The sequence below is a fragment of the Loxodonta africana genome, chromosome 12 (genome assembly GCF_030014295.1).
Source record: "Loxodonta africana isolate mLoxAfr1 chromosome 12, mLoxAfr1.hap2, whole genome shotgun sequence".
NCBI classification, from domain to species: Eukaryota; Metazoa; Chordata; class Mammalia; order Proboscidea; family Elephantidae; genus Loxodonta; species Loxodonta africana.
In genome coordinates, this window is record NC_087353.1 from 37,751,036 (window position 1) to 37,765,336 (window position 14,301).

Below are 14,301 nucleotides of genomic sequence, written 5' to 3' on the forward strand. Positions count from 1 at the left end.
AAAGGGTGCTATCTGGGCCCTGCCACTCTTTCTAACTTCATATCAAAAATCCCCTCTCCCTAAAAAAATAAATAAATCACAAAGATCCCTTGGTCAGGCCAGCATGCTTGCAAGTCCCCTGGCCTGCCAGGTTGTTTCATACCTTTGCCTCCTTGTCCATCACTGGCCATTCTGGTCCCAGACAGAGAGGGAGTTACCACAGTGTAACCCTACATCCTCCCACCTGCCTTAACCCCCCAGCAGCAAGCCCCTGAGGGCAGGAACTATCATTTATCTTGGTGTTCCCAACACTTAGCTGGAACTTAGCAGATGCCAAGTAAATGCTGGCTGAATGAATGAATGGAGGAGAGGAAGAGGCTTATTTCCCTAGATGGGCTGGGCTTCATAGGGCAGGAATGTGGCAGCCTAGTGAAAACCCTCTGAGGACACACAGAGGGTGCCTCACGTGACTACTTGATAGAGTAAGTGCGGTACCATAGATCACTTCTGTGTGGCCTTTCTGGCCATGGTCTTGTAACTCCCACTGAAGGGATTGGACAGGACTGCGAGATACGATAATTATGACCCACCAAAGGAATTAGTCAGCTTTGCCATCTCTCTGGGCTTGAAGTGAGCCACAACAGAGGTGGGAAAGAGAAGATCTCACCAACACCAAGGAAGAACAGCCAGGAGCCAGCAAGTCTTGTGGACCCGGGATGCCTGCACTGAGAAGCTCCTGGACCCAGGAGACAGAGAGAGGGAGAGCTGTAACACTGAAGACAGCAAGAAGTGGCAACAGCAGGAGACAGCGTGGTGGGTTTCCCGGCCCATGCAGTGAGAAAGCTGAGTGCTTTTGGGCACAGGCCGAGGGCCAGGGAAAGGGCATGCCTTCGAGCATGGCTGGGAAGAGGCTGTCCTGATGGAAGAACTGTATCCTGAGCATTTCTGAGCCTGAATTGTAACTGTTACTTCCCTAATGAACTCCGTAATTGTGAGAATGGTCTGTGAGTTCTGTGCGGCCATTGCAATGAATTATTGAATCCAGCAGAGAAGTAGAGAGTGCCATGGGAGGGACGGTTGGTGTCACAATTGGTAAAGATGGCGGAGAGAGGAGGCATGTCTGACCTCCACCTCATAGGAATCAGCCTTGGGATGTTGATCTTGATTCTCCTTCCCCCTTGTGAAGATGGTTAGACGCTGCCTCCGTGCCATTTTTTTTTAAACTGCAACATCATTTATTAATAACCTGCCATTAAACCCTGTGAAGAAAATGAAAACCTTTTACCTCTTTTAAATTACTTCGGAGTTGGTAGCCTCTTTGAAATCCGGTCCTGGTTCTGTTATTCTAAAAGAAGGCTAGATCTTGGGGAGAACAGGAACCATAGATGGCCAATAGCATTCCCAGTAGCCCATGTTTCTTGATTGCTTTAATGATCCACATGGCTCTTTCCCTGTCACTATAGACTTGATTTGTGTAGCATGCAGTGAAATACTTATTTCTGTGGCCCAGCCAGCGTCTCTTTCCTGTCTTCCTCCTCTGTCATCATGCTGCCCTCTCCCACTGATGCAAGCACCTTGGACTCTTTCTTCCACTTCATTTCCCATTACACTAGGTCACCACATCCTGTTGACTTTTTTTTAAAATAATTTTTATTGTGCTTTAAGTGAAAGTTTACAAATCAAGTTAATCTCTCACACAAAAACCCATATACACCTTGCTACACACTCCCAATTTACTCTCCCCCTTAAAGAGACAGCCTGCTCCCTCCCTCCACTCTCTCTTTTCCTGTCCATTTCGCCAGCTTCTAACCACCTCCACCCTCTCATCTCCCCTCCAGGCAGGAGATGCCAACATATTCTCAAGTGTCCACCTGATCCAAGAAGCTTACTGCTCACCAGCATCCCTCTCCAACCCATTGTCCAGTCCAATGCATGTCTGAAGAGTTGGCTTCGGGAATGGTTCCTGCCCTGGGGCAACAGAAGGCCTGGGGGCCATGACCACCAGGGTCCTTCCAGTCTCAGTCAGACCATTAAGTCTGGTCTTATGAGAATTTGGGGTCTGCATCCCACTGCTCTCCTGCTCCCTCAGGGGTTCTCTGTTGTGTTCCCTGTCAGGGCAGTCATCGGTTGTAGCCAGGCACCATCTAGTTCTTCTGGTCTCAGGATGATGTAATCTCTGGTTCATGTGGCCTTTCTGTCTCTTGAGCTCATAATTGCCTTGTGTCCTTGGAGTTCTTCATTCTCCTTTGATCCAGGTGGGCTGAGACCAATTGATGCATCTTAGATGGCTGCTTGCTAGCGTTTAAGACCCCAGATGCCACTCTTCAAAGTGGGATGCAGAATGTTTTGTTAATAGATTGTATTATGCCAATTGACTTAGATGTCCCCTGAAACCATGGTCCCCAGACCCCTGCCCGTGCTACGCTGGCCTTCGAAGCATTCAGTTTATTCAGGAAACTTCTTTGCTTTTGGTTTAGTCCAATTGTGCTGACCTCCCCTGTATTGTGTGCTGTCTTTCCCTTCACCTAAAGTAGTTCTTATCTACTATCTAATTAGCGAATACCCCTCTCCCACATTCCCCCTGCCCCCTCTCGTAACCACAAAAGAATGTTTTCTTCTCAGTTTAAACTATTTCTCAAGTTCTTATAATAGTGGTCTTATACAATATTTGTCCTTTTGCAACTGACTAATTTCACTCAGCATAACGCCTTCCAGGTTCCTCCATGTTATGAAATGTTTCACAGATTCCTCACTGTTCTTTATGGATGCATAGTGTTCCACTGTGTGAATATACCATAATTTATCCATTCATCCGTTGATGGGCACCTTGGTGGCTTCCGTCTTTTTGCTATTGTAAACAGTGCTGCACAGTAAACATGGGTGTACATATATCTGTTCGTGTAAAAGCTCATTTCTCTAGGATATATTCCAAGGAGTGGGATTGCAGGATCGTATGGTAGTTCTATTTCTAGCTTTTTACGGAAGTGCCAAATCGATTTCCAAAGTGGTTGTACCATTTTACATTCCCACCAGCAGTGTATAAGTGTTCCAGTCTCTCCACAGCCTCTCCAACATTTATTCTTTTGTGTGTTTTGGATTAATGCCAGCCTTGTTGGAGTGAGATGAAATCTTATTGTAGTTTTGATCTGCATTTCTCTAATGGCTAATGATCGTGAACATTTTCTCATATATCTGTTAGCTACATGAATGTCTTCTTTAGTGAAGTGTCTATTCATATCTTTTGCCCTTTTTTTTTCTTAACAAAGTCTCTTTTATTTTCTCTTCAAGATTATATTAAGTTATAATCAGATATTAGCTATTCTGGTTTCAGTCCTTTTTTTTTTTAATTAACTTTTATTGAGCTTCAAGTGAACGTTTACAAATCAAGTCAGTCTGTCACATATAAGTTAATATACATCTTACTCCTTACTTCCACTTGCTCTCCCCCTAATGAGTCAGCCCTTCCAGTCTCTCCTTTCATGAAAACTTTGCCAGCCTCCAACTCTCTCTATCCTCCCATCCCCCCTCCAGACAGGAGATACCAACACAGTCTCAAGTGTCCACCTGATATAATTAGCTCACTCTTCATCAGCATCTCTCTCCCACCCACTGTCCAGTCCCTTTCATGTCTGATGAATTGTCTTCGGGGATCGTTCCCGTCCTATGCCAACAGAAGGTTTGGGGACCATGACCGCCGGGATTCCTCTAGTCACAGCCAGACCATTAAGTATGGTCTTTTTATGAGAATTTGGGGTCTGCATCCCACTGATCTTCTGCTCCCTCAGGGGTTCTCTAATTGTGCTCCCTGTTAGGGCAGTCATCGATTGTGGCCGGGCACCAACTAGTTCTTCTGGTCTCAGGATAATGTAGGTCTCTGGTTCATGTGGCCCTTTCTGTCTCTTGGGCTCTTAGTTGTCGTGTGACCTTGGTGTTCTTCATTTTCCTTTGCTCCAGGTGGGTTGAGACCAATTGATGCATCTTAGATGGCCGCTTGTTAGCATTTAAGACCCCAGATGCCACATTTCAAAGTGGGATGCAGAATGTTTTCATAATAGAATTATTTTGCCGATTGACTTAGAAGTCCCCTTAAACCATGGTTCCCAAACCCCTGCCCTTGCTCCGCTGACCTTTGAAGTATTCATTTTATCCCGGAAACTTCTTTGCTTTTGGTCCAGTCCAGTCCAGCTGAGCTGACCTTCCACCATGTATTGTTGTCCTTCCCTTCACCTAAAGCAGTTCTTATCTGCTAATTAATCAGTAAAAAACCCTCTCCCTCTCTCCCTCCCTCCCTCCCTCCCCCCCTCCTCGTAACCACAAAAGTATGTGTTCTTCTCAGTTTATACTATTTCTCAAGATCTTATAATAGTGGTCTTATACAATATTTGTCCTTTCACCTCTTACTGATTTCGCTCAGCATAATGCCTTCCAGGTTCCTCCAAGAATCTGTTTCACAGATTCTTCACTGTTCTTTATTGATGCGTAGTATTCCATTGTGTGAATATACCACAATTTATTTACCCATTCATCCGTTGATGGACACCTTGGTTGCTTCCAGCTTTTTGCTGTTGTAAACAGAGCTGTGATAAACATGGGTGTGCATATATCTGTTTGTGTGAAGGCTCTTGTTTCTCTAGGGTATATTCCGAGGAGTGGGATTTCTGGGTTGTATGGTAGTTCTATTTCTAACTGTTTAAGATAACGCCAGATAGATTTCCAAAGTGGTTGTACCATTTTACATTCCCGCCAGCAGTGTATAAGAGTTCCAATCTCTCCGCAGCCTCTCCAACATTTATTATTTTGTGTTTTTTGGATTAATGCCAGCCTTGTTGGAGTGAGATGGAATCTCATCGTAGTTTTAATCTGCATTTCTCTAATGGTTAATGATTGAGAGCATTTTCTCATGTATCTGTTAGCTGCCTGAATATCTTCTTTAGTGAAGTGTGTGTTCATATCCTTTGCCCACTTCTTGATTGGGTTGTTTGTCTTTTTGTGGCTGAGTTTTGACAGAATCATGTAGATTTTAGAGATCAGGTGCTGGTCGGAGATGTCATAGCTGAAAATTCTTTCCTAGTCTGTAGGTGGTCTTTTTACTCTTTTGGTGAAGTCTTTGGATGAGCATAGGTGTTTGATTTTTAGGAGCTCCCAGTTATCTGGTTTCTCTTTGTCATTTTTGGTAATGTTTTGTATTCTGTTTATGCCTTGTATTAGGGCTCCTAGGGTTGTCCCTATTTTTTCTTCCATGATCTTTATCGTTTTAGTCTTTATGTTTAGGTCTTTGATCCACTTGGAGTTAGTTTTTGTGCATGGTGTGAGGTATGGGTCCTGTTTCATTTTTTTGCAAATGGATATCCAGTTATGCCAGCACCATTTGTTAAAAAGACTATCTTTTCCCCAATTAACTGACACTGGTCCTTTGTCAAATATCAGCTGCTCATACGTGGATGGATTTATATCTGGGTTCTCAATTCTGTTCCATTGGTCTATGTGCCTGTTGTTGTACCAGTACTGGGCTGTTTTGACTACTGTGGCTGTATAATAGCTTCTGAAATCAGGTAGAGTGAGGCCTCCCACTTTCTTCTTCTTTTTCAGTAATGCTTTGCTTATCCGAGGCTTCTTTCCCTTCCATATGAAATCGGTGATTTGTTTCTCTATCACCTTAAAAAATGACATTGGAATTTGGATTGGAAGTGCATTGTATGTATAGATGGCTTTTGGTAGAATAGACATTTTTACTATGTTAAGTCTTCCTATCCATGAGCAAGGTATGTTTTTCCACTTAAGTATGTCCTTTTGAATTTCTTGTAGTAGAGCTTTGTAGTTTTCTTTGTATAGGTGTTTTACATCCTTGGTAAGATTTATTCCTAAGTATTTTATCTTCTTGGGGGCTACTGTGAATGGTATTGATTTGGTTATTTCCTCTTCGATGTTCTTTTTGTGGATGTAGAGGAATCCAAGTGATTTTTGTATGTTTATCTTATAACCTGAGACTCTGCCAAACTCTTCTATTAGTTTCAGTAGTTTTCTGGAGGATTCCTTAGGGTTTTCTGTGTATAAGATCATGTCATCTGCAAATAGAGATAATTTTACTTCCTCCTTGCCAATCCGGATACCTTTTATTTCTTTGTCTAGCCTAATTGCCCTGGCTAGGACTTCTAGCATGATGTTGAATAAGAGTGGTGATAAAGGGCATCCTTGTCTGGTTCCCGTTCTCAAGGGAAATGCTTTCAGGTTCTCTCCATTTAGAGTGATGTAGGCTGTTGGCTTTGCATAGATGCCCTTTATTATGTTGAGGAATTTTCCTTCAATTCCTATTTTGGTGAGAGTTTTTATCATAAATGGGTGTTGGACTTTGTCAAATGCCTTTTCTGCATCTATTGATAAGATCATGTGGTTTTTGTCTTTTGTTTTATTTATGTGGTGGATTACATTAATGGTTTTTCTGATATTAAACCAGCCTTGCATACCTGGTGTAAATCCCACTTGATCGTGGTGGATTATTTTTTTGATATGTTGTTGAATTCTATTGCTAGAATTTTGTTGAGGATTTTTGCATCTATGTTCATGAGGGATATAGGTCTGTAATTTTCTTTTTTTGTAATGTCTTTACCTGGTTTTAGTATCAGGGGGATGGTGGCTTTATAGAATGAGTTGGGTAGTATTCCGTCATTTTCTATGCTTTGAAATACCTTTAGTAGTAGTGGTGTTAACTCTTCTCTGAAAGTTTGGTAGAACTCTGCAGTGAAGCCATCCAGGCCAGGGCTTTTTTTTGTTGGGAGTTTTTCGATTACCGTTTCAATCTCTTTTTTTGTTATGGGTCTATTTAGTTGTTCTACTTCTGAATGTGTTAGTTTAGGTAGGTAGTGTTTTTCCAAGAATTCATCCATTTCTTCTAGGTTTTCAAATTTGTTAGAGTACAGTTTTTCGTAATAATCTCATATGATTCTTTTAATTTCAGTTGGGTCTGTTGTGATGTGGCCCTTCTCGTTTCTTATTCAGGTTATTTGTTTCCTTTCCTGTATTTCTTTAGTCAGTCTAGCCAATGGTTTATCAATTTTGTTAATTTTTTCAAAGAACCAGCTTTTGGCTTTGTTAATTCTTTCAATTGTTTTTCTGTTCTCTAATTCATTTAGTTCAGCTCTAATTTTTATTATTTGTTTTCTTCTGGTGCCTGATGGATTCTTTTGTTGCTCACTTTCTATTTGTTCAAGTTGTAGGAACAGTTCTCTGCTTTTGGCTCTTTCTTCTTTTTGTATGTGTGCATTTATCGATATAAATTGGCCTCTGAGCACTGCTTTTGCTGTGTCCCAGAGGTTTTGATAGGAAGTATTTTCATTCTCGTTGCATTCTATGAATTTCCTTATTCCCTCCTTGATGTCTTCTATAACCCAGTCTTTTTTCAGGAGGGTATTTGTTCATTTTCCAAGTATTTGATTTCTTTTCCCTAGTTTTTCTGTTATTGATTTCTAGTTTTATTGCCTTGTGGTCTGAGAAGATGCTTTGTAATATTTCGATGTTTTGGATTCTGCAAAGGTTTGTTTTATGACCTAATATGTGGTCTATTCTAGAGAATGTTCCATGTGCGCTAGAAAAAAAAGTATACTTTGGAGCAGTTGGGTGGAGAGTTCTGTATAAGTCAATGAGGTCAAGTTGGTTGATTGTTGTAATTAGATCTTCCGTGTCTCTATTGAGCTTCTTACTGGATGTCCTGTCCTTCTCCGAAAGTGGTGTGTTGAATTCTCCTACTATAATTGTGGAGGTGTCTATCTCACTTTTCACTTCTGTTAAAATTTGATTTATGTATCTTGCAGCCCTGTCATTGGGTGCATAAATATTTAATATGGTTATGTCTTCCTGCTCAATTGTCCCTTTTATCATTATGTAGTGTCCTTCTTTATCCTTTGTGGTGGATTTAAGTCTAAAGTCTATTTTGTCAGAAATTAATATTGCTACTCCTCTTCTTTTTTGCTTATTGTTTGCTTGATATATTTTTTTCCATCCTTTGAGTTTTAGTTTGTTTGTGTCTCTAAGTCTAAGGTGTGTCTCTTGTAGGCAGCATATAGACGGATCGTGTCCGAGACTTTATCCAGTCCGAGACTCTCTGTCTCTTTATTGGTGCATTTAGTCCATTTACATTCAGCATAATTATAGATAAATAAGTGTTTAGTGTTGTCATTTTGATGCCTTTTTATGTGTGTTGTTGACAGTTTCATTTTTCCACGTACTTTTTTGTGCTGAGACGTTTTTCTTAGTAGATTGTGAAATCCTCATTTTCGTAGTGTTTGACTTTATGTTTGTTGAGTTGTTATGTTTTTCTTGGCTTTTATCTTGAGTTATGGAGTTGTTATACCTCTTTGTGGTTACCTTATTATTTACTCCTATTTTTCTAAGTAAAAACCTAACTTGTATTGTTCTATATCACCTTGTATCACTCTCCATATGGCAGTTCTATGCCACCTGTATTTAGTCCCTCTTTTTGATTATTGTGATCTTTTACATATTGACTTCAGTGATTCCCTGTTATGAGCATTTTTTTTTAATTAATCTTAATTTGTTTTTGTGATTTCCCTATTTGAGTTGATATCAGGATGTTCTGTTTTGTGACCTAGTGTTGTGCTGGTATCTGATATTATTGGTTTTCTGACCAAACAATTTCCTTTAGTATTTCTTGTAGCTTTGGTTTGGTTTTTGCAAATTGTCTAAACTTGTGTTTATCTGTAAATATCTTAATTTCGCCTTCATATTTCAGAGAGAGTTTTGCTGGATATATGATTCTTGGCTGGCAGTTTTTCTCCTTCAGTGCTCTGTATATGTCGTCCCATTGCCTTCTTGCCTGCATGGTTTCTGCTGAGTAGTCTGAACTTATTCTTATTGATTCTCCCTTGAAGGAAACCTTTCTTTTCTCCTTGGCTGCTTTTAAAATTTTCTGTTTATCTTTGGTTTTGGTGAGTTTGATGGTAATATGTCTTGGTGTTTTTCTTTTTGGATCAATCTTAAATGGGGTTCGATGAGCATCTTGGATAGATATCCTTTCGTCTTTCATGATGTCAGGGAAGTTTTGTGTCAGGAGATCTTCAACTATTTTCTCTGTGTTTTCTGTCCTCCCTCCCTGTTCTGGGACTCCAATCACTCGCAAGTTATCCTTCTTGATAGAGTCCCACATGATTCTTAGGGTTTCTTCATTTTTTTTAATTCTTTTATCTGATTTTTTTTCAGCTATGTTGGTGTTAATTCCCTGGTCGTCCAGATTTCCCAGTCTGCATTCTAATTGCTCGAGTCTGCTCCTCTGACTTTCTATTGCGTTGTCTAATTCTGTAATTTTATTGTTAATCTTTTGGATTTCTACATGCTGTCTCTCTATGGATTCTTGCAACTTATTAATTTTTCCACTATGTTCTTGAATAATCTTTTTGAGTTCTTCAACTCTTTTATCAGTGTGTTCCTTGGCTTTTTCTGCTGTTTCCCTTATTTTTTTTCTGATGTCTTGAAGCATTCTGTAAATTAGTTTTTTATATTCTGTATCTGATAATTCCAGGATTGTATCTTCATTTGGGAAATATTTTGATTCTTTTGTTTGGGGGGTTGTAGAAGCTGTCATGGTCTGCTTCTTTATGTGGTTTGATATGGACTGCTGTCTCCGAGCCATCACTGGGAAACTAGTTTTTCCAGAAAATCCGCTAAAAAAAATGCAGTCAGATCCCTATCAGAACTGCCCTTGGGTTATAACTGCCACCTTGTTCCGTGTAAGGATGAAAGTCTGAGATTTGGATCATATATGCTTGGCTATAGCTGGTTCTGTGTTTTTAGTCCAATTAGGGATGGATTTTTGGTCCCTGGGTTTTTTGTGGTTCCTTCTCTCCGGCCAGAAGAGTGGGTTAGGAAAAGACCAAAAGAAAAAAAAAGGTGGGGGGGAAGCAAAGCTGCCGCGGAGCTGGAGCCGTTCTCCCTCTGGCTCAGGAAATTCCAATGTTAATGAAGCCGCCTGGGGAGGGTGGGGGAGGGATCAAAAAGATAGGAGAGTAGCACCTCGGAATATAGCCAGAGTTGCTTGTCTTGCTTGGAATGACTATTTTATCTGAGATTCCCGAGGGGCATGTCGCCTATGTGTGCTGGCTGTGTGGAGGTTGCCTCCAGGGATCTGACCCGCTGAAGCCACGGTCAGATCCTCCGCTGCCAATCCAAATCCCAGCGTCAAGGTTCCCCTGCTGGGACGCTGCACTCCCGACTCCAAAATCAGTCGCTGCCTCCCGGGGGACTTCTCGTCCCGCCAGCCGCGTCGCCGCGCCGCCCCGCAGACTGGCTGGGCCCCCTCCCGGCGTTAGTTCAAGGGAGTGGAGCTGCTCCCTGTGCTTGCGCCGTGACAGCGCCCAGTCAAAATCCCGGCGGCAAGATTCCCCGGCTGGGACGCTGCACTCCCAGCTCCAAGACCAGTCACTGCCTCCCGGGGACTTCTCCCACCGGCTGCATCACCACGCCGCCCGTGCAGACCGGCTGGGCCCCCTCCCGGGGTGAGTTCAGGGGGGTAGGGCTGCGCCCCTTGTTTGCGCCGTCAGCTCCCTTGGGCCCTGACCTAAACCGGGGCGCCAAGGTTACCTGACTGGGATGCTGGCTCCAGGCTCCGAAAACAGTCGCTGCCTCCCTGTATTTGTTCGTTTTCTGTCTCTAAATCTGTGTTTGTTATTCAGGGTTCGTAGATTGTTACGTATGTGATCGATTCACTTGTTTTTCCGAGTCTTTGTTGCAAGAGGGATCCGGGGTAGCGTCTACCTAGTCCGCCATCTTGGCCCCCCTCTCTGCCCATTTCTTAAATCGGGTTACTTGTCTTTTTGCAGTTGAGTTTTTGCAGTATCATGTAGATTTTAGAGATCAGGCACTGATCAGAAATATCATAGCTAAAAACTTTTTCCCAGTCTGTTTTTACTCTTTTGGTGAAGTCTTTGCATGAGCATAGGTGTTTGATTTTTAGGAGCTCCCAGTTATCTAGTTTTTCTTCTACATTCTTTATAATGTTTTGTATACTGTTTATGCCAGGTTCTGGGGCTCCTAACATTGTCCCTATTTTTTCTTCCATGATCTTTATCGTTTTAGATTTTATATTTAGGTCTTTGATCCATTTTGAGTTAGTTTTTGTGCATGGAGTGAGGTATGAGTTTTGTTTCATTTTTTTGCAGATGGATATCCAGTTATGCCAGCACCATTTGTTAAAAAGACTGTCTTTTCCCCCATTTAACTGTTTTGGTGCCTTTGTCAAGTATCAACTGTTCACATGTGGATAGATTTATGTCTGGATTCTCAATTCTGTTCCACTGGTCTATGTGCCTGTTGTTGTACCAGTACCAGGCTGTTCTGACTACTGTGGCATTATAATAGGTTCTAAAATCAGGTAAAGTAAGGCCTCCCACTTTGTTCTTCTTTTTCAGTAATGCCTTATTTATCTGGGGCCTCTTTCCCTTCCATGTGAAATTAGTAATTTGTTTCTCCATCTCAGTAAAGAATGTTCTTGGGATTTGTATTGGAATGGCATTAAATGTATAGATCGGTTTTGGTAGAATAGACATTTCTATAATGTTAAGTCTTCCTATCCACGAGCAAGGTATGTTCCTCCACTTATTTAAGTCTCTTTTGGTTTCTTGCATAAGTGTACTGTAGTTTTCTTTGTATAAGTCTTTTACATCTCTAGTAAGATTTATTCTTAAGTATTTTATCTTCTTGGGGGCTACTGTAAATGGCATTGATTTGATGTTTTCCTTTTCGGTGTTCTTTTTTTTTGGTGTAGAGCAATCCAACTGATTTTTGTATGTTTATCTTGTATCCCGATACTCTACTGAACTCTTCTATTAGTTTCAGTAGTTTTCTGGAGGATTCCTTAGGGTTTTCTGTGTATAAGATCAATTCATCTGCAAATAGAGATACTTTTACTTCTTCCTTGCCAGTCTGGATGCCCTTTATTTCTTTGTCTAGCCTAATTGCTCTGGCTAGGACTTCAGCACAATATTGAATAAGAGTGGAGATAAAGGGCATCCTTGTCTGGTTCCCGTTCTCAGTAGGAATGTTTTCAGGCTCTCTCCATTTAGGGTAATGTTGGCTGTTGGCTTTGTATAAATGCCCTTTATTATGTTTATAATAGGAATTTTCCTTCTATTCCTATTTTGCTTAGAGTTTTTATCATGAAAGAGCGTTGAACTTTGTCAAATGCCTTTTCTGCATCAATTGATAAAATCATGTGATTCTTGTCTTTTGTTTTATTTGTGCGGTGGATTACATTAATTGTTTTTCTAATGTTGAACCATCCCTGCATACCTGGTATGAATCCCACTTGGTCATGGTGAATTATTTTTTTGATATGTCGTTGAATTCTATTGGCTAGAATTTTGTGGAGGATTTTTACATCTACATTCATGAGGGATATAGGTCTATAATTTTCTTTTCTTGTGGTGTCTTTACTTGGTTTTGGTATCAGGGATATGGTGGCCTCATAGAATGAGTTTGGTAGTATTCCTTCCTTTTCTATGCTCTGAAATACCTTTAGTAGTAGTGCTGTTAACTCTTCTCTGAAAGTTTGGTAGAACTCTGCAGTGAAGCCGTCAGGACCAGGGCTTTTATTTGTTGGGAGTTTTTTGATTACCTTTTCAATCTCTTCTTTTGTTATGGGTCTGTTTAGTTGTTCTACCTCTGTTTGTGTTAGTTTAGGTAGGTAGTGTGTTTCTAGGAATTCATCCATTTTTTCTAGGTTTTCAAATTTGAGTATAGTTCTTCATAGTATCTGATATGATTCTTTTAATTTCAGTTGGGTCTGTTGTAATATCGCCCATCTCATTTCTTATTCGGGTTATTTGCTTCCTCTCCTGTTTTTCTTTTGTCAGTTTGGCCAGTGGTTTATCAATTTTGTTGATTTTTTGAAAGAACCGGCTTTTGGTCTTGTCAATTCTTTCAATTGTTTTTCTGTTATCTTTTTCATTCAGTTCAGCTCTGATTTTTATTATTTGTTTTCTTCTGGTGCCTGTGGGTTTCTTTTGTTGCTCTCTTTCTATGTGTTCAAGTTGTAGGGATAATTCTTTGATTCTGTCCCTTTCTTCTTTTTGGATGTGTGCATTTATTGATATAAATTGGCCTCTGAGCACTGCTTTTGCTATGTCCCAAAGTTTCTGATAGAAAGTGTTTTCATTCTCATTGGATTCTCTGAATTTCTTTATTCCATCCTTAATGTCTTCTATAATCCAGTCTTTTTTGAGCAGGGTATTGTTTAGTTTCCAAGTGTTTGATTTCTTTTCCCTGTTATTGATTTCTACTTTTATGGGCTTATGGTCAGAGAAGATGCTTTGTAATATTTCAGTGTTTTGGATTCTGCTAAGGCTTGTTTTATGACCTAATATGTGGTCTATTCTAGAGAATGTTCCATGTGCACTAGAAAAGCAAGTATAGTTGGTTGCTGTTGGGTGGAGTGTTCTGTATATGTCTACGAGGTTAAGTTGGTTGATCATGGCATTTAGGTCTTCCGTGTCTTTATTGAGCTTCTTTCTGGATGTCCTGTCCTTCACCGAAAGTGGTGTGTTGAAGTCTCCTACTATTATTGTGGAGCTGTCTATCTCACTTTTCAATGCTGATAGAGTTTGTTTTATGTATCTTGCAGCCCCGTCATTGGGTGCATAAATATTTAATATGGTTATGTCTTCTTGGTGTATTGTCCCTTTAATCATTATATAGTGTCCTTTCTTATCCTTTCTGATGGATTTAACTTTAAAGTCTATTTCATCAGAAATTAATATTGCCACTCCTGCTCTTTATTGATTGTTGTTTGCTTGATATATTTTTTCCATCCTTTGAGTTTTAGTTTGTTTGTGTCTCTAAGTCTAAGGTGTGTCTCTTGTAGGCAGCATATAGATGGATCTTGTTTTTTAATCCATTCTGCCACTCCCTGTCTCTGTATTGGTGCATTTAGTCCATTGACATTCAGGGTAATTATGGATAGGTATGAATTTAGTGCTATCATTTTGATGTCCTTTTTCGTGTGTTGACAGTTTCTTTTTCCCACTTGATTTTATGTGCTGAGTAGATTTTCTTTATATATTGTCCTTTCCTCATATTCGGTGTTGTTTTTGTTTCTGCTGAGTCTGTATTTTTCCCTTGTATTTCATTTTGATGAGTAGGATAGTTTGTCTCCTTTGTGGTTACCTTATTACCCCTATTTTTTTAAATTTAAAACTAAATTTTATTTCTTTGTATCACCGTATCTTCTTCTCCATATGGAAGGTGTATGATTACATTTCTTAGTCCCTGTTTATTATTTTAATGTTGTCGTCTTTTATATAATAACATCGCCGTTAC